Source organism: Bos javanicus, chromosome 24 (assembly GCF_032452875.1).
Source record: "Bos javanicus breed banteng chromosome 24, ARS-OSU_banteng_1.0, whole genome shotgun sequence".
NCBI lineage: Eukaryota > Metazoa > Chordata > Mammalia > Artiodactyla > Bovidae > Bos > Bos javanicus.
Window position 1 is genome coordinate 21,570,790 of NC_083891.1, and position 25,734 is coordinate 21,596,523.

General features: G+C 40.5%; 2 long non-coding RNA genes across 2 annotated transcripts in view; one reads left to right on the forward strand and one right to left on the reverse strand.

The window, feature by feature from the left end:
- The window catches only part of LOC133237507 (uncharacterized), a 498,424-nt gene that overhangs the window by 374,822 nt on the left and 97,868 nt on the right, over positions 1 to 25,734 (reverse strand). The gene's annotated exons all lie outside the window — the stretch shown is intronic.
- LOC133237503 (uncharacterized) lies at positions 2,771 to 25,622 on the forward strand. Its single transcript, XR_009733224.1, has 2 exons — positions 2,771 to 3,178; positions 24,936 to 25,622. It is a non-coding gene; the product is annotated as an uncharacterized LOC133237503 (long non-coding RNA).

Below are 25,734 nucleotides of genomic sequence, written 5' to 3' on the forward strand. Positions count from 1 at the left end.
ATTCTGTGACTTTGTGAGGAGGAAATAAAGTTAGCCATTCCTTTGTGCTATTGCCCCCTTTTGCTGAAAGCTGCCTTTTGTTTTCCTGTCTGAAGTTTCCTTTTCTTCTAATCTTCCATTACCGTCATTTAAAAATAATTATTAAATATTTTAAATATTTAGTAAGTGACTAAGGCAATGGCACCCCACTCCAGTACTCTTGCCTGGAAAATCCCAGGGATGGGGGAGCCTGGTGGGCTGCCATCTATGGGATCGCACAGAGTCGGACACGACTGAAGTGACTTAGCAGCAGCAGCATACAGTTGAAATTCATCCTTTTTATTCCCTCGTTTTGGTTTCTCCTGCAACTTGATCACATTTACAGTGAGCTTCTCACTGGCTTGGTTTGTCTATTGCTATACTTTCTCACAGGATCATAGCACTCACATCCCCTAACCTAGGTATCTATACCAACAAAGAAAACAAAACCAAGACCATTTCTTTCCTTTTCTTGTGGGTATACTCCTACAGCACTTAAACCAGCGGCCCCCAACTCATTGGCACCAGGGACTGGTTTTGTGGAAGACAGTTTTTCCACAGATGGGGAGCAGAGTGGCAGGGAAGGCTTCAGGATGATTCAAATGCATTACATTTATTGTTCATTTTATTTCTATTATTATTACATCAGCTCCACCTCAGATCATTGGGTATTAGACCCCAGAAGTTGGGCAACCCTGACTTAGACCATGAAGGCCAGATTTCTGCCATTACAGTGAGTAATGACATGATCTCCTTTTAAAGTTGATGAGAATAAATGAAATATGACTGGAAAAAAGGACCCAAGATGGTTTCTCCTCAAAGTAAGGTGAGAACATTACCTCCAAATGTCTTTATAATCTGTGTCACCAGTTTCAAGAAAAAGACAATCAAGGAATATTTTAAAGAAATAGATACTTAAAAGCATGGAGAAAGAGCTCACTTCTTTTATACTACATCCTTGAAATATCTTAAATTCATGTTTCTCAATTTTTAGTGTGATTCAGACTCCTTTGGAGATGCTTGTTAAAAATAGGATTCTCTGGGTCCCACTGCTGGAGTATCGTGGAGCAGGTAGAGCAGGTTCTATCCACTCCCAGATCCAGACATCTTCCAGGAAATTTTTTGAGATTTTTAGGCTAGATCTTGACCAAGCAGTTTAAAACCTGAAGATCTGTATTGCAAAAGAACAGCTGAATGCTATTGCCAAACAGTTGCCACCCACCCCACCCTCAAAATGTGTCGAGTATTCTGAAGACTTTGCCGTGTTTATCTTTCTTTGCATATCTGTTAGTGACTCAGACAACTAACTGTTGTTGACGAAGTGAGACAAGGTAGGACATTAATATTTTCCTTTGGGAGTTTTCTCAACATCCCTTTCAGACAAATGATTGGAAGATAAATCTTGAAGCAGAGGAGGCTGAAGCCTGAACAATGTACACATGTGTCTTGTTTGGTCGCTAAGTTGTGTCTGATCCTTTGCAACCCCATGGACTGCAGCATGCCAGGCTCCCCTGTCCTTCTCTATCTCCAGAAATTTGCTCAACTTCATGTCCATTGAGTCCATGACACTATCTAACCATTTTATAATCTGCTGCTGCCTTCTCCTTTTACCTTCAATCTTTCCCAGCAGAAGGCAGAAGAAGGCAGAGGAGGCAGGAACAGAATGTGCTGTGCTGTGCTGTGCTTAGTCGCTCAGTCGTGTCCGACTATTTGCAACCCCATGGACTATAGCCCTCCAGGCTCCTCTGGCCATGGGGATTCTCCAGGCAAGAATACTGGTGTGGGTTGCCATGCTCTCCTCCATGGGATTTTCTCAACCCTGGGATCGAACTCAGGTCTCCCGCTTTGCAGGTGGATTCTTTACCATCTGAGCCACTTCACTCAGTCATGACTGAGTCTTTGTGAACTCATGGACTGTGGCTCGACAGACTCCTCTGTCCATGGAATTCTCCAGACAAGAATACTGGAGTGGGTAGCCATTACCTTCTCCAGGGGATCTTCCTGATCCAGGGATCAAACGCAGGTCTCCTGCATTGTAGGCAGATTCTTTACCATCTGAGTCACCAGGGAAGTCCTCTTTCCCAGTATCAGGGTCTTTTCCAATGGGCCTAAACACACATAAATTACATTCTTATATAGACATCTATGTGCAACAGATTTTCTACTTTAGAGATGAGGTAAAAAGGAGGTGAGACAGGAATGTAGGAGCTTCCTTCTAATACATGACTAATCAGAAAATCTTCTAGCCATTAAAAAAAATAAAATAATTTGAAAGTCAATGGGAAAAATCAGATAAAATATTAGGATTTGATGACCTACAGAGAAACTGTATGGTCATCAAATTCCTACCTTTCTGGATGTTTTATTAATAATGTCCTCCCTAACACATCTACCAAGAGGTCATCACCTGAGATTTTAATTTCTCAAAGTATTGAGAATTCAGTGACTCCAGAAGTCACTCATTCCACTATTGTTATAGCTCCCTTAGACATTTCTGGCTTACACTGACAGAAAATCTGTGTCCTTTAGTTTCACCTTAACATCAATTTTGTCTGACATTAAAACAGTTACACTATCTATTTTTGTGTTTTGGATATTTTTTTTCCTGTCCTTTTGAGACCGGAAGGGGACAAAACATGTTTAAAAGAATGACATAGCCCAAGGACATGACATAAACCCATTAAAAGCAACTAGATCCAGGATGGCGGATGAACTCACGTTCACTTGCCCTTGAGGCTCAGTATGCCCTCATTGTAACACATCAGCATGCTAAACCACACAGCCACAGGGGCCACGACCTCAAAGGTCAAAAAGCGGGCGATGGCCCGATTCCTGAAAATCCCCACCCCTTTCCCAAAGGAACTGGAATACTCCTCCCACTCATTAGCCTGTGAAATTACCCACTCCTACAAAAACTGACAACCCCATACCAAAGGGCCTCTCTTACCTCTCTTGCCGTCCAAGACGGCCCTCCCTCTGTCTGTGGAGTGTGTTTCTTCCCTGAATAAACCTTCTTTCACTTTGCTGTGGCTCACTCTTGAATTCTTTCCTATGCAAAGCCAACAACCCACAATTGGCAGCCATCCCATGGACTCGGACATCCATCCTCTCCTGCCCCACTCTGTGCTTAATTTTCAACTTTCTGTGTCTCATGTTTTAGGTATGTCTTTTGAAAATGACGTATAACTAGAGTTTAAAAGTGAGCAGCAAATTTTGTATTCAAGACCGAGTTTATTCTATTTAGAATTATATTTGAATCTAGTCCTACTTTCATTTTATACTTTCTTGTCCTATTTTTCTGATTTTGTTTCTGGTGTCCTTTTTTTGTCTTTTAAAAAATCCATTCTTCTTTTCTCCTGTCACTTATGCTTACCCATCTAACAGTTTAGAGATTATAATACAATATTTCTATTTCTTCTAGAAAGTCTAACAATGTTTAGATTCACTGATACTCTTACTGATGTATGTCTCTTTGAGAAATTTCTAGCCAAATCCTTTGCCCACATTTTAAAACAATTTTAAAGCAATTTTTAATTATTGAGTTGTAAGAGATTTTTACATATTCTAGATATAAGCCCCATATCAGATATCTGATTTATAAATATTTTCTTCCATTCTGTACGTTTCTTCTCACTTTCATGATGGTATCCATTGAAGCACATTTTTAAAAAGTTTTGATGAAGTCCAATGTATCTGCTTTTTCTGTTGTCATGTGTGCTTTTCATGTCATATCTAAGAAATCATACAATCCAAGATCACAAAGACTTACTCCAGTGTTTTCTTCTAAGAATTTTGTATTTTCTGTTGAGATGATTATGTGGTTTTTGTCTTTCATTCTATTAATATAGTGTTTTACATTGATTATTTTTCATATCTTAAGCCAACCTTGCATCCCTATGAAAAATCTTGCTTATTCATGGTGTATAATCCTTTTTATAAGTTGTTGAATTCAGTTTGCTGGTATTTTGTTGAGTTATTATTTGAGTTATTATTTGAGTCTATCCCATAAGGGATTTTGTAGTTTTCTTGTGATGTCTTTGCTTAATTTTGGTATCAAGGTAACACTGCCCTCATAGAATGAATTGAGAAGTGTACCATCTGTTCTAATTTTTGGAAGAGTTTATTAAGAACTGGTGCTAATTCTTTCTTAAAAGATGGTAGAATTCACTAGTGAGGTCATGTGGGACTGGATTTTTCATTTTGGAAAGTTGTTGTTCGGTTGGTGTTTTGTTTGTTTTCTTTTTGTTTTTGTTTCACTGATAATGCAATGTCTTTACTTACAGTTCTACTCAGATTTTCTCTTTCTTTTGGACTCAGTTATGATAGTTTGTGTCTTTCTAGCAATTTGTTCATTTTATCTAGTCTATTGACTTTTTAAAATTATTATTGTTTTCTAGATTTATTGTTCTGCTGAATGCCTGGACATAAGTGATAGAACATTCAACATTGTATATTCCCTTATAATCCTTTTTATTTCTGAAATATCAGAAACACTATCTCCATTTTCATTCCTGATTTTAGTAATTTGAATCTTCTCTCTCTTTTCTGTTTGACAGTCTAGCTCATATTTTGTCAAATTTTTGATATTTCAAATAAAAAAACTTTTCATTTTGTTGATTTTTCTCTTTTGGTTTTATATTCTTTGTTTTATTTATTTTCTCTCTAGTTTCTATGATTTTGTTCCTTCTGCTTGTTTTGGTTTAGTTTGCTCTTCTTTTTCTAATTTCTTAAGGTAGAAGATTAGGCTCTTGATTGAGATTTTTCTTTCTTTCTTTTTTTTTTTTTATATATAGGTGTTTGCAGGTATAAATTTCCCTCTAAGCCCTGTTTTGCGTTTCATTTTCACATTCATCTCAAAGTATTTTCTAATTTCTCTTGTGAATTCTTCTTTGACCCATTGGTTATTTAGGGATATATTATTTAATTTTAATATATTTATTTATAAGTATCCTAAATTTCTTCTGTTATTGACTTCTAATTTCATTCTACTTTGTTCAGATTACATATTTTGTATTATTTCAATATTGATTTCTATTATTGAGGCTTGTTTTATGCCCTAGAATATGGTCTATTCTGGAGTATGTTCTATGTGCACTTGAGAAGAATATAAATTCTGATGCTATTAGATAGAATGTTATACACATGACTATTAGATCTACTTGGCTTATAACATTATTTAAAACATCTACTTTTTAACTGGCCTTCTGCCTGTTCTTGAAACTATTATATTTTTCATTTTCTGTAACTTCTCTTTTAGTCATTTAAAATTATCCTTGGTTATTTTTCTTATTGCTCTTTTTCTCGTCATATTCCTCTCCTCTTTTTATTTCTATATACAAATTAAGCAAATTTGTTTTATAGTTAGTGTATGATACTTCCACTTAATAGAAGTTTTTGTAGATTGAGTCTTCTGTCTGCTCTCACTTGGGTTGCCTTGTTTTCTTGCATGTTCTGTAGTACTTGAGAGTGAGCTCCTGTTCTTTGGAACTTTATCTGGAAATAAACTTCAACTTTTCACAAAAGATTTGACTTGGTTCTCTAGGTGCTTGTAATTACTTGAACTTTTTAGACTAAGATTTTTTTTTAGAACCTTGTAGATAGTTGAATACAGGACAAAACTCATATGAGGCTGACTGAGACAGACTTACACACCTTACCAGACAGACTTTTACCAGGTAGACTTACTTTACTACTTACCAGGTAAACTTTTCTCCCTCTCCCCAAGTCCAAAGTCAACATGTTTCCTTGTTGTCTTTTTCATTAGGGTGGATTTCTTTGTAATTTATCATTTTATCAATGCTATGTTCCTTGGGGGTTCCCAACATTACACAGGATATCCTTTTGATTCTACACTTGGGCAGGCCTTGGATTTTGGCTTCTGTTTTCCTATCCTGAAGGACTACCTATTGACAGATCACGGTCACTTGGGCTGATGGTCTCAAAGTAAAAGCCAACCTCAGGGCCATCTTCCCTCCCTGGATTTAACTTTCATTTCATTTTTGGCTTATGAGGCATTTTTTCTTGCAAGTTCAGTAATGCATTTTTAAATAGATGTATTTTAAAATTGTATTCAGCAGTTTTAGTTGTATCTTTGGGATGGTTATTTAAGGTATGTAGTTCATCATACTGCCCCATATTATCCAGTAAGCCTCAGAAGCACAGCAACTTCTACACTTCAGAGAAAAGAACACATTAGAAAGTTGTTACTTTTGGGAATTCCCTGGCATCCCAGTAGTTAGGACTCCATGCTTTCATGCTGAGGGCACAGTTTAATTTCTGCTGGGGAACTAAGATCCCACAAGTTGCACAGCAAAGCATCCCCCACCACAAAAGAAAAAAGTTACTGCTTTTAACTGCCTTCTGGGTGCATCTCACAATCTGAAAAGACACTGCTTGAACAGGAAGTTCTTGGGGCATAACCATTCACGCTGCTCACCCTTAGCTTCTCCACTCTTGTGTCTACCCAGTCTCCTTGATACCAAGGTCTCAGGTCAGAAAGACAATGTTCCCAAAGCAGAGAGCAGCAGGATGAACCAATGTGTGAGGATAAGCAGCAGGAATAGACTGGCAAGCTGAGGGTCTGGAGCATGGTGATAGTTGTATACATGTGAGTGAAATGTGGGCATCAGAGTGAGGGACCAGGGCCATGGCTGTGTACAGTCAGGATGCCACAGGAGAGCCCGCCAATATTTGAGGTCAGTTTCATGTCTCCTCCATTCCTGCAAGCTGTGCATCTATTTACACATCCTTCAGATCATGACATGAGAACTGCCACTATGAACATTGCTGACAGAACCATATCCCCCCATGGCAGATGCTGTCACCTCATTAACAGAGTTAGCTGGAACTGCCTCAGTTTTGCCCTGTTGATTCATTTAGAGGCATCACCTAAAATACTTAATAATAATTCATATCTCCCCCATTTCTTATTGGATGGTTTTTTTTTAATCTTAGTATATAAACACACATTTATCACTTCAATTTGTTTGTTTCATCCTTCCAGTCTAGCCAGCAAGAGCTTTCAGTTCTGATTCTGTCTTTAGTATGTACTGTCTTTCTTGTCATCTGCTAATAGGATGAGTACTTCACTGTCTAGGCATCCAAATCACTGATAAAATATTAAGCTAGATCAAAGCTTACCTCTTGAAATTTCCTTCCAAACTGATGTTGATACATTACTCAATACCCTTTGGGTATGATTGTTCAACTGATTATTAATCCACCTAGGTGTACCCAGAACAAGTCTGCATGAATGCCACATATGTTCTTGTCAGTAGCCTTATTATAGGCACACATGTTGCTGAGCTACCAGTACAGTAAACATCTCAAAAGAGTGAAACAAAACAAGTTTAACAAGATTTGTTCTTGGTGCAACCGTGTCCAAGCCTGGCAATCTGTGTTGCCTTTTTAAGTGACTCACCAACATCATTTTGTTAATCGACTCTAGAAAAATGACCAAAGACTGTCATCAAATTTACCAGTTTGCAGTTTGTTTAGGCCTTCTTCCTTCTTTTTAAGATTAAAAAAAAAATTATTTTCATTAAAAAAAATGTTTGTTTATTTGGCTGTACAGGTTCTTAGCTGCAGCACGTGGGATCTTCAATCTTCATTGTAGCACGCAAGATCTAGTTCCCCAACCAGGGGTTGCACCCAGGCCCCCTGCATTGGGAGTATGAACTTTAAGCCACTGGACCACCAGGGAAGTCCTTCAAAAACTCTCATTTATACCCATTTAAATCATTTAGCTTGCCTGGTTGAGCTCTTATATACTGTATTATGTAGAAAACTTTAAAAGGAGGTGTGAAACATCAGCTTATACAAAATCGAAATTTATTTCTCTCTTACATAAAGGCTGAGTAGGCACCTCTGGTTGTTATGGCAGCTTCATAATAATCAGGGGCTCCTCGTCCTTCTCTCCTGTTTCTGTGGCATTCTTAACCGGCAGCTTCTATCTCACAGATTAGGACGGGCATGCCTGCTCCTGCTCTCACTTCTTCATTCGAGCCAGTGGGAAGGCAAAAAGGAAAGAGAGGAGGACATGCTCTTTCCTTTAACATGAATACTCCAGAAAGTTCAGACATCACCTTTGCTTTATGTCACTGGTCATAACTTAATTGCATGGCCACATCTAGCTGAACAGGAGCCTGGGAAATAGCCATCTTCATTTTTGATGGCTAAGGACCTCCCTAGGTTTACCAAGGTCTTTTCTAGGAAGTCCTGCATCCTAGGAATCCCTGCAGACCTGGGCAAAAAGAGAGACTGGCCACTCTATATCTAACTAAAACTCGGAGTTTCTAAAGAAAGAAGGTGTGTGTATGTGCTCAGTAATGTCTGACTCTTTGCAAACCCATGGACTGTAGCCTGCTAGGCTCCTCTGTCCATGGAATTTTCCAGGCAAGAGTATTGCAGTGGGTTGCCATTTCCTACTCCAAGGGATCTTCCTGACCCAAGGATCAAATCTGTGTCTCTTGTTTCTCCTGCATTGGTTGTGCTTAGCCACTTAGTGGTGTCTGACTCTTTGCTACCCCATGGACTGTCGCCCACCAGGATCCTCTGTCTATGGGGATTCTCCAGGCAAGAATACTGAGTAGATTGCCATTTCCTTCTCCAGGGGATCTAGCCGACCCAGGGATCGAACCCAGGTCTTCCACATTGGCAGTGGGTTCTTAACCACTGTGCCACTGGGGAAGCCCAAAAGAAAGAAGGGGAAGATGATTATTGGTGGACCACTAGGTCTCTCCCTCACCCTCCAATTTGTTTTATGGATCCACTATTTCTTCCTATATGCAGCCTGCCTTTCCTCCTTTTAGACTGCAGATTTCCCCCTGAAATAGAAGCCTAAAGCAAAATAAGTGTTAAAGAGTCTGCATTGTCCTTATTATCCAGGAACACTGCATCTATGGTCCACTCTCCCTTCTCTTCCTCTGAACATTTGTGTAAGTCCCTTTAACTGATATTGGCATTAAAAAAAAATCTCTCAGACAATTCACAAAAGAATTTATTAAAATGGCAAAGAAGGGCATGAACAGATGTTTCACATCACTAGTCATCAGGAAAATGCAAACTAAACCCACAATGAAACCCCACTATACATCCCCTAGAATAACTAAACTTTAAAAAGACAGATAGTAGGGACTTCCTTCCTGGAGGAGGACATGGCAACCCACTCCAGTATTCTTGCCTGGAGAATCCCTATGGACAGAGGACCCTGGAGGGATACAGTCCATGGAGTCGCAAAGAGTCTGACATGACTGAGCGACTAAGCACAGCTAAGCACAGATACTTCCCTAAGACTCCACGGTCCCAATACAGGGGGCCTGGGTTCAAACCCTCATAAAGGAATTAGATCCCACATGCTGAAACTAAGAGTTTGCCTGCCGTAACGAAGGTTGAAGATCCCACATGTTATGACTAAGACTCACCGCAGCCTAAATGGATAAATATATTTTTTTAAAAAGACTGATGATAGCAAGCAGTGGTGAGAATGGGACACAACTGGCCTTCTCATACATCCCTTTGGAAGACAGTTTGACTTCATCTTAAGGCGTTGAACACACACAGTACAATCTAGCCATTCCACTCCTAGGCATTTGCTCAAGAAAAGTGAAAGCTTATGTTTCTCCAAAGACTTGATCATGGATGTTCACAGCAACTTGGTGCAACTTTATTTGCAATAACCATAAGCCTGTGAATAACCCAATGGATAAACAAATTGTGGTGTAGCCACGCAATAGATGCTACTCAAGCAAACAAAAGAACAAACCACTGACTTATGAAACAGCATGGATGGATCTGAAAATCATTACACTGAGTAAAAGAAGACAAGAGCTAAAATATATATATATGTATGTATGTATATGAGCCCATTTATTGTATGATCTCATTTGTATAAGATTCTAGTAAATGCAAATAACATAGTGACAGAAACAGATCAGAGGTTACCTACGAACAGAAGTAGTAGGAGGGATGGGTTATCAAGGGACATAGGAACTTTTCAAGAGTGACGGAAAGAAATGTTCAGTACCTTGACTGGGTGTTGTTTAATTTCACACTTAAATATATTCAGATTATACCTGAGCAAAACAGTTTTAAGAAAGTGAACTATTTTTGGCAAAACTAAGATATAGTGTTAGAAGTCAAGATAGCAGTTAGCCTTAGCCAAGCGTGAGGGTTGGGGTGCTTAATGATTAGAAAAGCCATGAGGAGGTTTCTAGAGGTGCTGGCTGTATTCTGGGTATTTTTTAATCTGGGTGCTGGTTACACGGATGTGTTCAGTTGTGAAAATGGATGTATGATACGGTTGTGATTGTTGTGCTTTGGGGTATGCATGCTGTTGTTCCATAATGTTTACGGAAGGAAAAAAATCAAGCCCTGTCTCCACGGGGCTTTGTTCTTCCTGATAGCGTTCTTACACATCTGTCTAACCGTGCAGTCATCCTTGGTTCTGCGTCCTTCTTTTCCTCTTCTGTGTGTGTGTTTTCAGAAAGACTGATCACAACTCAAGCGTTCAGTGAATTAACACAGCTTTCTTGCAGGTATGTCCTTATTTACCCACTAGAACAATTTGGGATTATTTATATACCTGGATGATGGCTTCCCTGATGGCTCAGTGGTAAAGAATCTGCCTGCGATACAGGAGCCACCGGAGGTTCAGTTTCCACCCCTGGGTAGGGAAGATCCCCTGGAGAAGGGCATGACACCCACTCCAGTATGCTTGCTTGCAGAATCCCATGGACAGAGGAGCCTGAAGGGCTACATACATGCATACCTGGATGAATTCAAAAAGCAATTTGAGATCATGGACTATAAGCTCCTTGAGAGCAGCTGTTGGATTCCAATATCTAGAATGGCTCCTGAAAGATGATACGTGCTCGATGAATACACTGATTTCATGAAGATTGCTGCATTTTCTCGATACATTAATACATTTCTTTTGAATAAAGTAAGGTCTTCCATCACATTCTACTTTTGAATTTCAACATATCAGTCTTCGTTAACTAAAATTATGAATTTACCTTTTTGGCCATTTCCTCCACATTGGAGAAATTGAGGCCAAAAGCATTTTGCTTCTCAACCACTTTCCTCATGAGAGTCATTGGGAACCTCTTGCCTGCTTGGTCTTCTTTCCATGTAATACTTGTTTTCTTTCCCTCCATCCTCATTCATATTTTGTATAAAAACCTCTCAGGTACTATTTGAACTTTACTCATAAGTGCATAAGTTATTGTATCTATTCATTGTTTAAAATTAAGATTTATTCTGTCCAGTAAACTTTTGAATCATTATTGCCTTTATTACTGTGTCTCTTTACTTTAAAAAAACTAATAGGCTTAAAAAAGAACAAAAAACCTAATAGGCTTTCCTTTAGAATTTTCCTGAGCAGGTCAGCTAGTCTCGGGACAAGACTGTTCTTCTCTATCTTTGTGGGCTCCATTTCCCCTCTAGTTAGAAACACCTCATCCCAGCTGTTTATGTGAAGGTTCAGAATGCCAAATGGGCTCATACCATCTGGTAGAAAACCACTTCCGCAATAAATTTCTCTCCCCAGATCCCATAGACAGCTTGTGAGAAGTAACAATACTGTGCATATTCCTTAGGTCTTCAGTCTCCTGCCTAATCATTTACAAATATTGAAAATTCCCTCTGACCTCTTCTAAGCTGGGCCACTTGTTTTTCTGTCAGTTAGCCGATGTGGACATCTGTGAGTGGGTCTGAGATGATACCCACTCAACTCTGTGCCATCTAGGAAGATGCCTCAGTCATGCCTGGACCCATTAATTCATATCTATCTGTCTATCTGTTTTCTATCTATTCTGTGTTTGTTTCTGAGGAGGTCTTATAGCTTCTCACTTGGTTTCTCGGGTACTACCCTGGTTCTTCACTTTCTTCTCTGTCACCGTTTTGTTCTAGTCAACAATACTTTGATTCCAGCCTTATTTTTGTTCACTTCCTCAGAATCTTACATTTTCTAGTTTCTTTTCTTTCTGGACTGTATATTATTTCTTCCAGGGATCTAGGAATTTTACCTCTTCTCTCAAGTGGCATCAGAATAATATTAAATTGGTCTTTGGTCATGGAAAATATGAATTTAGAAATATGAGCATCCCTTCTAAAAAGGGGATTGATGCTTGATGAAGGAGAAATAAGGACGCAATCTCAGGAGCCTTTGTTTATTCAGGTGCAGTAGGGAAAATTGCCTCTGCTCCAGCATTTTTCCAAAGCTCGTGAGTTACACAGCTCATTGCAAAATCAGCCCAGGTGGACTCAGATCAAAGGTCTGTGCAGACAGCGCTCTGCTGTGCGCTGGTTTTCCCTCCTGACGTCATTCGCTTTTTGCTTATTGTTACTCAAGGTCTGAGGAGATAAGAACGCTCTCAGATGTGGCCTTTATCTTACAAAATGAAGCCCTAGCTCCGATGTGTGCATATGCCTCTAGGTCTGTGAACACTAAATAACCTCACAAAGCCACAAGCACAACTTTGGAGAAGACAGTGGAGCACCTGCCTGGCTGGAACCCTGAAGACTGCAGCCCCGGGTGTGAACACTAGTGTGCAGAGAATGAGTCACACACAGGCAGAGCCGAGATCTGAACGAAGAGAGTACATTGATGTTGTCTCTGAGGCCTGCCCCACCCAACGTCGTCATTGATTATTTACTTTAACCGAAACTTTCTTAAGTTACCTTAGAATATCTGGGTTTCAGTTGTTAGTAACCAAAAGAGCCTTGCTCAGCACATGTGCTCCCTACACCAGTGGGATCCTAGATGCCCACAGGCTTTGTCAGTAACTAGACTTCTCGGGGGGCGGGGTTGGATCTAGACCCTCCAAATGGAAGCTGAGGAGAGGGAAGAGGGTGGTTCCACAAACAGGGTCAGACATGTGGCTTATTCTTCCACATTCTGGGCCAAGGTCAACCTGGTAAACCAAGTCCTGGGCAGCACCCCGCAGACCTGCAAGGCCTGTGCTTGCCCAGCTTCAAGACTGAAGAAAGAGCCTGGAGTCAGCAAAGGGGTTATCAGTGGTTTAATGGATGGGGGAGCTTACATGCCTGAGCAAGGTCTTGCAGAGACACCCCCTGTGTATGGAGGATGACAGGCAGGACATGGCAGCAGTCAGCCCCCCGGGGGGGAAGGGGAGATTACCAGTTATAGGGGAATTGACATCAGGTGGGTTCATTAGTCACCAGAGAAACCAGCAGAGGGGCCTGCCCCTCACCACCCTCTGATAAGAACAGTCACTAGCTGAAAGCGTGCAGGAAGGTCACTCAAGTGAGTGGAGTGTAGGTGAAGCAGGCACTGGTCAGGCAGGGGATTTACAGAGACCAAGAGAGCAGCCACCTTGAGTGGCCTGACCACACACCAAGTAATCGGCATCTACAAAAAGCAAAATGAGACGTGTTCCCAAGCTATAAGTAGACCTTTGCCCCTCTTTTCAAAGCCCATTGTCTTCCCATTTCTGGGGGAGGTACCCTACAGAGGTGCTGTCTGCTCCAGCCATGAGGGACTCACCTTCCCCTCTTCATCTCAATAATAAACTTTTTGGAGGCTTTCAGGAACTAACTTGTTCTGTTGTGTTAATGACACTGTGAGGTCCTCCAACCCAGTGGCTCAGACAGTAAAGAATCTGCCTGCAATGAGGGAGACCCGGGTTCAATCCCTGGGTTTGGAAGATCCCCCGGAGTAGGAAATGGCAACCCACTCCGAGTATTCTTGCCTGGGAAATCCCATGGACAGAGGAGCCCTGTGGGCTACAGTCCATGGGATCGCAAAGAGTCAGACTGAACTGAGTAAGTAACACACATATGTGAGGTAGTAAAACCAAGCAGCACCCTGTAGGGCTCCAGGGCACAGAAGTCTTTCTGTCCCCCATTTTCTGCTTGCAGGGGATAGACTCCAGCCTCCATGACCTTCCTTGACTTCTAATCAAGGGAGGAGCTGCCAAGTAAGCACCTGAGGCTAGATTAAAGGAACTAGAGAAACTCATCAAGATTCTGTTGAGTTCAGTTCAGTCGCTCAGTTGTGTCCAACTCTGTGCAACCCCATGGACTGCAGCACTCCAGGCTTCCCTGTCCATCACCAATTCCTAGAGTCTACTCAAACTCATGTCCATTGAGTCAGTTATGCCATCCAACCATCTCATCTTCTGTCATCCCCTTCTCCTCCCACCTTCAATCTGTCCCAGCATCAGAGCCTTTCAGATGAGTCAGTTCTTTGAATCAGGTGGCCAAAGTATTGGAATTTCAGCTTCAGCATCTGTCCTGCCAATGAATATTCAGGACTGATTTCCTTTAGGATGGACTGGTTGGATCTCCTTGCAGTCCAAGGGACTCTCAAGAGTCTTTAACACCACAGTTCAAAAGCATCAATTCTTTGCTGCTCAACTTTCTTTATAGTCCATCTCTCACATCCATACATGACTACTGGAAAAACCATCACTTTGACTAGATGGACCTTTGTTGGCAAAGTAATGTCTCTGTTTTTTAATATGTTGTCTAGGTTGGTCATAGCTTTTCTTCCAAGGAGCAAGGGTCTTTTAATTTCATGGCTTCAGTCACCATCTGCAGTGATTTTGGAGCCCCCAAAAATAAAGTCTGTCACTGTTTCCTTTGTTTCCCCATCTATTTGCCATGAAGTGATGGGACCATATGCCATGATCTGGCAACATCAAGGTTATCTGAGACCAGATTAGAGAACTGCAGGGCCTGCCTACATCCTTATCTTATCAGCAGCCTCCATCAACCTTGAGTATTCATTGGAAGGACTGATGCTGAGGCTGAAGCTCCAACACTTTGGCCGCCTGATGTGAAGAGCCCACTCATCTGAAAAGACCCTGATGCTGGGAAAGATTGAAGGCAGGAGGAGAAGGGGATGACAGAAGACAACATGGTTGTATGACATCACCAACTCAATGGATATGAGTTTGAGCAAACTCCGGGAGATGGTGAAGGACAGGGAAACCTGGCGTGCTGCAGTCCATGGGGTCAGAAAGAGTCAGACATGATTGAGCGACTGAACAACAACAACCACCACCCATGAACTGTTGCTATAAGACTCCTCATCAAATCTTCTCAGGCTGGGGACACATAATTTTGAGGGCAAGAGCCTGCTATGTCCTCCTTGGCCTGGCAAAGCAATAGAGCTATTCTTTTCTATTTCACCCAGAACTCTGTCTCTACGACTCAATTCTGCTCCTATGTAAAAAGGCCAAGATTTCAGCATCAGCAGTACTATTACAATACCCCTGTTGCATAGGTAAGAAGTGAAGTGAAGTGAAATCACTCAGTCGTGTCCAATTCTTTGCGACCCCATGGACTGCAGCCCACCAGGCTTCTCCATCCATGGGATTTTCCAGGCAAGAGCACCAGAGTGGATTGCCATTTCCTTCTCCATAGGTAAGAAAACTAAGGCTTAATGAGAACCAGTAACATGCCCAGGTCACGTGACTGCTGATTGAGAGCTGGGGTAGGAGCCATGTTTCAGATCTGGTCTGGCAGAGAGAGTCAACATGTCATCAGAAGCCCCTTCTGAGCTTGTTGTTATCCCCTCTTTGTGGATTCCTTTTCAAGGCCCTAAGTGGCAGACCAGTCTCAGTTACTGAACTCCACTTCCCCTAAAATCCCACCAAATTATAGTAAACAAAAAAGGAACATGTCCACCCATGAGGAACAAGAACATTAAAGACAATATTGGATGAGAAATTTGAACACATTTTTTAAAAAAAGATTAACAGAAAGGGGAAGGAGAATTGATTTAAGAAAGTTCAGAGAGAGGCTGCTGAGGGGAGGGAGGGCTCAGAAACCCAGCAGGCACTTCTTAGGTAACCTCAAAACCATGGATGAGGGGGTGGCAGGCTGCCTCCAAGCCAGGGGGACCACCAGGTTGATTCTCCCCTTAATTATCTCCATCCTGCACCACTTCCCTCAAATGGGCAAGGGGAGGTTACTCTTTTGAGAAATTGTACCACAAAGGCTTGCCTGCTTCATGTTCCTACAGCTTGTGGACGGTCTGCTGTTCTCTGCTGAAATTCTCTTTTTATTTTTTTTTCTTTTCTTGAATGTTGAGTAAATCCCCTCATTCAATGGATTCAAAGAAAATGTTCATTCACTCTCTTAAGTCCAGACACAAAGACTTCTCCTTGCCTGGATGTTTTAAACACTTTTTAAAGCCTGGCCTTTTGGGGACTGTGTTTCTTGCCAGAAGTTTGAATATAAAGGTTTAAAGATCAGATTTGATGTTATTACCACATCAACCTTTGTATGATTCGGTTCGTTGTCCCCACCACAGCTACTTTGTTTTTCAGCTTTATAGAGATATTATTAACATACAACACTGTGTTTTGGGGCTTCTCTGGTGGCTCAGATGGTAAAGAATCTGGCTGCAATGAAGGAGACATGGGTTTGATCCCTGGGTCAGGAAGATCCTCTGGAGGAGTAAATGGCAATCCATGCCAGTATTCTTGCCTGGAGAATCCCAAGGACAGAGGAGACCAGTGGGCTACAGTCCATGGGGTTGCAAAGAGTCAGACATGACTCAGAGACTAACACAATAGTCGCTGTACAATATGATGACTCGATAAACATATACAAACATATATACTTTATATATTACAAAGTGCTTACTACAGGAAGGTTAGCTGACACATCCTTTCCCTCACATAATCACCATTTTCTTGTTGCTAATGATGAAAACATTAAGGCTCTACTCTCACAGAAACTCTCAAGTAATACAGTTCAGTATTGTTAACTGCAGTCACTGTGCTGTATCTTGGATCCAGCAACATACTCATCTTATGACTGAAAGTTTGTACCGTTTGACCAACATCTCCCCATTTCCCTGTGAAATTCTGACTAAATTTTGAACCAGGGGCTCTGCATGTTCATTTTGCACTGGTCCCCGTGAACCAGTGGTTGGTCCTGTGAACCGCTGAGGTGCAGGTGTCAGGGTGCAGGGTGCAGAGGTGGCTGGAGGTCACCTGCAGGCCTGGCCACAGGTGAAAGCAAGTAGCAGTGGACACTGAACTGTGAGACCTGCACCCTCCCCGCACCCCTGTCTCCACAGCACAGACAGCCACACATTTAATGCCTCTCTTACTCTAATTTTCCTCCTAACCTTCCCCACCTCTTATTACCTTATTTGAGTTAAGGGAATTCTCAACCCCCCACCATTCATGTCACCTTGTTCTTTGATCTCAATAATCCCTTGACTGCCCATTTTCCCCAATCCTTTCATTCATTTCTTGGTTGGGTCCATCAGCACAACTCTTCCTTCCTTGATGGAGTCTCTTCTGGAGAGTCTGAATGACCCAAAAGAAAGGCTTCTAGAGACTTCTAGAAATTTTTGAGAATTTAGAAAAGCCCCACTACTCTATAATAAAGTTCATGCTCTCTGAAGTTGTGGTTAGTTCTTAAACATAAGTAGCACCTTCCACTCAGGATCACCAGATACTTAAGGAAGCCCTCAATGTGAGAGTCAGATGGCAAAACAATAGGAGGGAAAACAGGAGCTCAGGAAGTTTATCCCAACATCTCAGAGCATGCGAGATGAAGTGAAGATCTAAATGATTCTAGATTGGTGGGGGGATCACACAGAAAGAATCAGGAAAATAGAAGTGGATTTTACAAAAAGGTAACACTGAGAGCTAGGAGAAAATGATGCTGTTGCTTGTGTTCAGATAATTTTCATCATCATGGATCTTCTGGCCACTTGCTCTGTCATCACTGAGAACTGAGAACTGAGGTCCCCACAGCACTTATGAACCTGATCCCTCCTTTCTGCTCTAATAGTGTTTCTCTCATGGAGTTTGGACTTTTGCGGTTCAGTCCATATTCATTTAGAGTCCTTACATATGCTTGGATAAGTCACATGCTTATCATTATGTAATACCTCTCTTTATCCCTAATATTATTTCTTGTTCTGAAGTCTCTTTTATCTGATATTAATAAAGCTACTCCAGCTTCCTTCTGGTTACTGTTTACATGCTTTATACCTCTCCACAGTCAAGGCTGTATATTGTCACCCTTCTTATTTAACTTATAAGCAGAGTACATGATGCAAAATGCAGGGCTGGATGAAGCACAAGCCGGAATCAAGATTGCCGGGAGAAATATCAATAACCTCAGATATGTAGAAGACACTACCCTTATGGCAGAAAGTGAAGAGGAACTAAAGAGCCTCTTGATGAAAGTGAAAGAGAAGACTGAAAAAGCTAGCTTAAAACTCAACATTCTGAAAACTAAGATCATGGCATTTGGTCCCATCACTTCATGGCAAATAGATGGGGAAACAATGGAAACAGTGAGAAACTTTATTTTGGGGGGCTCCAAAATCACAGCAGCCATGAAATTAAAAGACCCTTGCTCCTTGAAAGAAAAGCTATGACCAATCTAGACAGCATACTAAAAAGCAGAGACATTACTTTGCCAACAAAAGTCCATCAAGTAAAAGCTATGGTTTTTCCAGTAGTCATGTATGGATGTGAGAGTTGGACTATAAAGAAAGCTGAGTGCTGAAGAATTGATGCTTTTAAACTGTGGAGTTGGAAAAGACTCTTGAGAGTCCCTTGGACTACAAGGAGATCCAAGCAGTCCATCCTAAAGTAAATCAGTCCTGAATATTCATTGGAAGGACTGATGCTGAAGCTGAAACTCCAATACTTTGTCCACCTGATGTGAAGAACTGACTCTTTGGAAAAGACCCTGATGCTGGGAAAGATTGAGGGCAGGAGGAGAAGGGGACGACAGAGGATGAGATGGTTGGATGTCATCACCGACTCAACGGACATGGGTTTGGGTAAACTCTGGGAGTTGGTAATGGACAGGGAAGCCTGGTGTGCTGCAGTCATGGGGTTGCAAGGAGTCGGACACGACTGAGCGACTGAACTGAACTGAACAGATACCTCTCCATCTAAGCACATTTAATGTGATTATTGATATAATGTGATTGGGTTAAATTCTATTTTGCTAGTTGGCCTATTTTCTGACTGTTCATTGTTTCATTTTTCTTCTTTTTCTGCTGCCTTCTGTGGTGTAATTTGAACACTTTTTATGACTCCATTTAATCTCTTCCATAGAGAAGATTCATTAAAAACATTTAGTAGCCACTGTAGAATCTAATGGGCTTGCCTGGTGGCTCAGACAGTAGAGAATCCCCCTGCAGTGTGGGAGACCTGGGTTCCATCCCTGGGTTAGGAAGATCCCCCAAAGGAGAGCATGGCAACCCACTCTAGTATTCTTGCCTGGAGAATCCACATGGACAGAGGAGCCTGATGGGCTATAGTCCATGAAATCAGAGTCAGACACGACTAACAACACCACCTAGAGTCTAATACACACATATATATACATGTGTGTATGTATATACATATGAACATAGTGGACTGTATATTTATATACATATATATATGAAATTAATAATTATTTACCTTGGAATAATAATATAGCACTTCATCATCAATATAATGACTTTATAACCATATATTGTCCATTTTTTCCCTCCCATCTTTTGTACTATTGTCATACATTTTACATATACTTTAAACATGTAATACATTATCATTTTGTTTTAGGTAGTAAGTTATATCTTAGAGTAGTTAAAAATATGGAAAACATTTATTTTACTTTATTTATTTCTAGAGTTTCTTGTTTGTTTCTGTATATCCAGTTTCAGTTTGATATATTTTTTTGACTGAAGAATTTCCTTTAATATTTCTTATAGAGTAGATCTGCTAGCAATGAATTTTCTCAGGTTTGTCTGAGAAAGTATTTATTTTTCCTTTTATTTTTTGAAAAATACTATTGCTGAGTATATAGGATTCTGGGTTGAAAGCTTTTTCTCAGCACTTTGACAATATCACACCTGTTTCTTATTTTCTTATGAGAAATCTCCTATAACTTTTATTTTTCTTCCTTTGTAATGCTTCTCTCTGACTGCCTTCAAGATTTTCCCTTTGTTTTTGTTTTCAGTAATTTTAATATGATATGCCGTGTGTGTGTGTGTGTGTGTGTGTGGTGTGCGTGTGTGTGTGGTGTGCGTGTGTGTGTGCTTTTTGTTTGGGTATTCATCCAATTTGGTGTTCTCTGAGCTTTTTGAATCTGTGATTTAGTGTTAATTGTTAACACTTGTTAATTTTGGAAAATTCTCAGCCATTATTTCTTCATATATTTCTTCTGCCCCATTCTCGCTCTCTTTTTTTAATTCTGGAATTCCAATTATGCATAAGTTAGAATGTTCTATAATGTCCCACAGTTCCTTGAATGTTCTGGTCCTCCCCAGCCCCTACTCACCACTTTTTGTCTATTTGTGTATCAGTTTGGGAAATTCCTAGTAACCTATCTTCATGTGGACTGTTTATTTCCTCAGTGTGGTTGAGTCTACTGACAAACCATTACCACTGGTTTTTACTTCTGCTTTTCCTTTCAAGCATTTCTATCTGATTCTTCTTTATAGTTTATTACAGTTTCTAACTCTGCTGAAATTACTCATTTAAACTTGCATGTTCTCAACTTTTTCCATTAATCATATATTAATCAGAGTTATTTTAAATGTCCTATTGGTTCCAACTTCTGTGTCATTTCTGAGTCTGGTTCTGATCATTGCTTTGTCTCTTGGGAGTGTGTTTTTTTTCACACGTTTTAATATGCCTTATAATTTTTTACTGGAAGCTGGACATCTTGCACAGAACAAAAAGACTGAGGTCATCATTTTTATGCCTGGCAATGGGCGTATCTTTCCTTCAGTGAGGGCTTTAGTACAGGGATGAGAAGCCATGTAGACAGGCGTTGGGCTGGGTTGGAGATGAACTAGGGCTATGATTACATTTTGCACCACAAGCTGCAAATTCCAATAAGGGACTTTGTAGTTTATGGGTTGGTTTACCAGAGGAAAGTCTGTTTAAGTCTGAGCTTTAGATCTTCCCCTTATGTTTTGCCTCATTTAAGAGGGTCTGTCTGAACATTTCATTTTTTCCTGTCCCTCTCCCAGTAGTCTGCTCTAGCGTGCATGGGTGCATGCTCAGTCATGTCTGACTCTTTGCGACCCCATGGACTATAGCCCGGCAGGCTCCTCTGTCCATAGGGTTTTCCAGGCAAGAGTACTGGAGTGGGTTGCCATTGCCTTCTCCAGGGGATCTTCCCCACCCAGGGATTGAACCAGCGTCCCCTGTGTCTCCTGCATTGGCAGATGGATCCTTTTACCCACTGAACCACCTGGAAGCTCCAGTCTGCTCTAACTTATTATTTAAAACTTGTTAGTATAAAAGAGAGAGTGTATTCTAGGTTTCCTATGCTGGTCTAATTGGGCCTCACAATTAAGCGTGTACCAAATCCCTGGAACCAGGGTGGAGGAGTGGCCTTCCCAGTTTTCCTGCCCTCCTTCTGGTGGAGTTGTGGGCCCTGCACAATCCCCGCCTCTCACAGGAGGGTCTCGGTTCCCAGCTGCACTGGTGCCCTAAGGAAGCAGCGCTTGTTGCCCTCCTTCCCCTTGCTTCTTGTACACACACACACACACACACACACACACACACACACACCACAGAATACGGCTTTGATTTTATTTGAGATATTGAGAGGGAAAAGATCTAGGCCATTTTTTGCCTCTCCCTTATGGGCTGTTATAAAGGACATTATCAGGTCAATGTAGAGTTCCGATATGTACTATAGCTTAATGTATTTTGTCAACGTTAAATTTCTTGAACTGGATAACTGTACCACAGTTACATAGGAAAAATAACCTTATTCTTAGGAAATCTACACCAAAGTATTAATATTACTAGGTAAAGGGGTATGAGGCATGTATCCTCTTCTCAAATGATTCAGAACAGATAGACCAATATTAATAGATGGAGAATAACAAAACAAACACGGCAAAATGTTTTTTTTAAATGAGTGAATTAGAGTATAAGATAGTTTTCTGCATCACTCAATTGCAACGTTTTTGCAAATTAGAAGTTATATCAAAATTAAAAGTTTTTCAGACGAACCGGTTTGTTCCCCCCCAGGATGTAAAGGGCTTGGTACAACATCACTCCCATCCTTAAAACAAAAAAGGAGGGGGGCAGGCTTGAAATAGAGCAGGACCCTATGGTCCTTGCCCCTCATGTCCCCAACCTACCTTTTGCCTATGGAAAAACTTTAACTGAAGAATAAGTTTAATCAGAGAAGTAAGAAAATGCAGAAACAAAGGAAAACAAAGGAAACCACATAATAAAACTGTAGTCATTAAGCAAAGTCAAGGATGTTTAGTTCCTTCTCAAGGGTAATAGATGATATTCTGAGCCATATCCTGTGAGCTGTCTTACAGATACTGAAATGCTTACTGGGTGGAAGAAGTTAACTACATGATGACTAGACTGTAACCATGACATAAGCTGCCACAATTCCAAGAGTTGGCCTCAAGAAAATGAGAACAAACTGATCATGGAACTGTAGATTATCTGTACTTGAAGCAATCAAGATGATGCCAGTCAAACCATTGATGACCAATTTCAAGATGACTGTCAGAGATGAATGTGCCGTTTCTGCATGTAGCCCCCTCCCTCTGTCTATAAATGCTCTGGCCCACTGATTATCAGTGGAGGGGAGTTGGCCTTAGGACAGCTGTCCACCCTCCCCACCCCAGCCCCAGTCACTGGCATCCAAAATAAAGCTAACTTCCTTTCTACCAACACGGCCTCTTAATTGGCTTTTGAGCGGCAAGCAGCCGGACCCCACTTTTGGTTATAGGCTAATTTAAGATTCACAGCTTTTTTGAAGTCCATTGGAGAGCTGAGGTTGCGCAATAACCATTTGACTCAACATCCCAGTAGAGACATCCACCTGCAGGAAGAGAGGAGACCCAGCCATGCACTTACCCAGGGTGGATGGGATTAGAAACACTTGTCAGAAGAGTTCAGCTCGAGTGACTGACGTGTTGAGGAAAGGCCAGACATGAGTTGATGGGACAGTGTTCTCTGTTGTTACTGGTTTCGCTTTCTCACTGATAGTAATGTTACACACCTTATGTTTACCGGTCATTAATGTTTTTTCTTTTGGGCATCATCTTTGTCCATTTCTCATTCCAGTAATCTTGCCTGGAGAATTCCATGGACAGAGGAGCCTAGCAGGCTACAGTCCATGGGGTTGCAAAGAGTGAGGCATGACTGAGTAACTATCACTCACTCACTTACTGTTTTACAAAAGCTATTCATTTCATCATAGACAGTCAGCCTTTAACACTGCAAATACTTCCTCCATCTATCACATAATTTTGTTTTTTGATGAAGAAAAAATTTACTTTGCCTTATATTTTATGTGTATTTCTTTTCCTTCATGTTACTTTCTTCTTTGATTTTTGTACTTAGACAAACTTTTCATAATCTGATATTATTACTATTTGTTCATTTATTTAACAAATATTTTCTTCTCAGCTAGTGCCTGGAGAATCCCGAGGACGGAGGAGCCTGGTTGGCTGCTGTCTATGGGGTCGCACAGAGTCGGACACGACTGAAGCGACTTAGCAGCAGCAGCAGTGTATCCTAGAAGTTTTCCAAGGCACAGGGGATAAATAGTTAAGAATCCTGCCTTCTTGGAGCTTGTATTCTATACAGTAAACAAAATAATTAAAAACTGATATAATATTTTAGGAGCGTGGTTGATTAACAATGTTGTTAGTTTCAGATGTACAGCAAAGTGATTCAGTTATAAATAAATATGCATCTATTCTTTTTCAAATTCTTTTCAATGTGGTAACACTTTCTGTCATTCAGGTGACTCTTTCAGTCAAGGTCCCAGGGGAAAAAAATCCAGTTAAACCACAAAGAGTGGTCTAGAACTCTGAAGCTAGAAACAGCAGGTGCAGTCACTCCCCTGAACAGACTCTGAGATCAGAATCTGGAGATGAAAGGAATGTGGTATAGCTGGGATGAGAGAACTTTTTAAAAAAAATTGAAACATACAATGTTTCAGGTGTACAGCAAAGTGATTAAGTTATAGATCATTATTTTTCAGGTTCTTTCCATCATAGATCATTACAAGATATTGACTATAGGTCCCTGTGTTATATATTAGGTCCTTGTTTATTTTATATATAGTAGTGTGAATCTGTTAATCCCAAATTCCCAATTTATCCCTCCCTCTGCTTCCCCTTTGGTAATCATAAATTTGTTTTCTATGTCTGTGAGTCGACTTCTGTATTTGTTTTTTTTTTGAAGTATAGTTGATTCACAATGTGTTGTTAGTTTCAGATATAGTGATTCAGTTAGGTGTGTGTGTGTGTGTGTGTGTGTGTGTGTATATGACTTTTTAAGACTTTTCCACTTATAGGCTAATATAAAATATTAAGTATAGTTCCCTGTGCTATACAGTTGGTCTTTGTTGGTTCTCTATTTTATATAGATTAGTGTGTGTATATTAATCCCAGTCTCCTAATTTATTCCTCCCCCATTTTTTCCCCTTCAGTAATCATGTTTGTTTTCTATGTCTGTGAGTCTATTTCTATTTTTTAAATAAGTTCAATTATATCTTTTCTTAGGTTCCACATGTAAGTGATATCATATGGTATTTGTCTTTGATTTATAACAATTATAAATATTTATCTATTTATTACATTTTTATTTATACATATATAATAGTATTATTATTAAAATAATTTTTTACATTACAAAACCACATAATTATATAGAATATTATAAAATAATTATAAAATTATTTAAATTATAAAATATTACACTTATTATAATAATCTCTAGACCCATCTATGTCACTGCAAATGGTGTTACAGTAAGTCCCCTACATACAAACCTTCAAGTTGTGAACTTTCAACTTTCAAAGATGTGAATATATGTTTGCATGTCCAATTACGTAAGTTAGCTCACATGTCCGGTGTACATTGTTACCTGAGTGCATCCTCTACAAGTAATTGTCCTTTTGTGTACTTTACTGTGCAGCACTGTATAGAGTCCAGTAGTAGAGTATCTTTATTTCAAGTCCAGGATGTCCAGAAGCAAGTATTAAAGCAGCGGTGATGTAGCTGGTACTGCTAAGAAATGTCACGCCATAACAATGGCAACAAAAATGAAAATAATTGATAAGAGTGGAGCAAGGTGAAACGATGGAGGCCTAGCAAAAGAATGAAGAGCGGCAAGAGGAAGAAGAAAGAACTGAAGAACCGAAGAGACTCACGACACAGGAAATGGCAGGGGGATTTTCTTCATTCGAGGAGGCACCGTTAGCTTTGGAGGCACAGGACCTGCGCATAGAACGGGACAGGAAAGTTTGCGTGAGGCCACCATTCAGAATGCAAGCCAGTGCTACTGTGTCCCCTATGATGAGAAAAAAAGAGCTATGACCTAGTTATCACTGGATGATTTTTTCAAGAGGGTAGAGAGAGTTGAATCCAGCAACAAACCAGAACCTGTGCATCAATGCAAGGCATGAGTGAAATTGCAGCTTGATTCCATTTCCTGTTGCTGACAACTGTTCAGCTCTACCATCTCCCGCCTCCCCGCCCTCCTCCAGTCAGTAACTCTTCTTGCCTGTTCACTGATGCCAGCTCCTGTATGCCAGCTGTTATACTGCACTACTTCTTGTACTTTTCAAGCTACTATACTGTAAGATTAAAAGTGTTTTCTTTATTTTCTGTGTTTTTGTGTATTATTATGTACAAAGACATGACTAAAATGTTTGGTTTTTGTATATTATTTTCATGAAAAGTAATATAAACCTATTACAGTACACAATTCACCT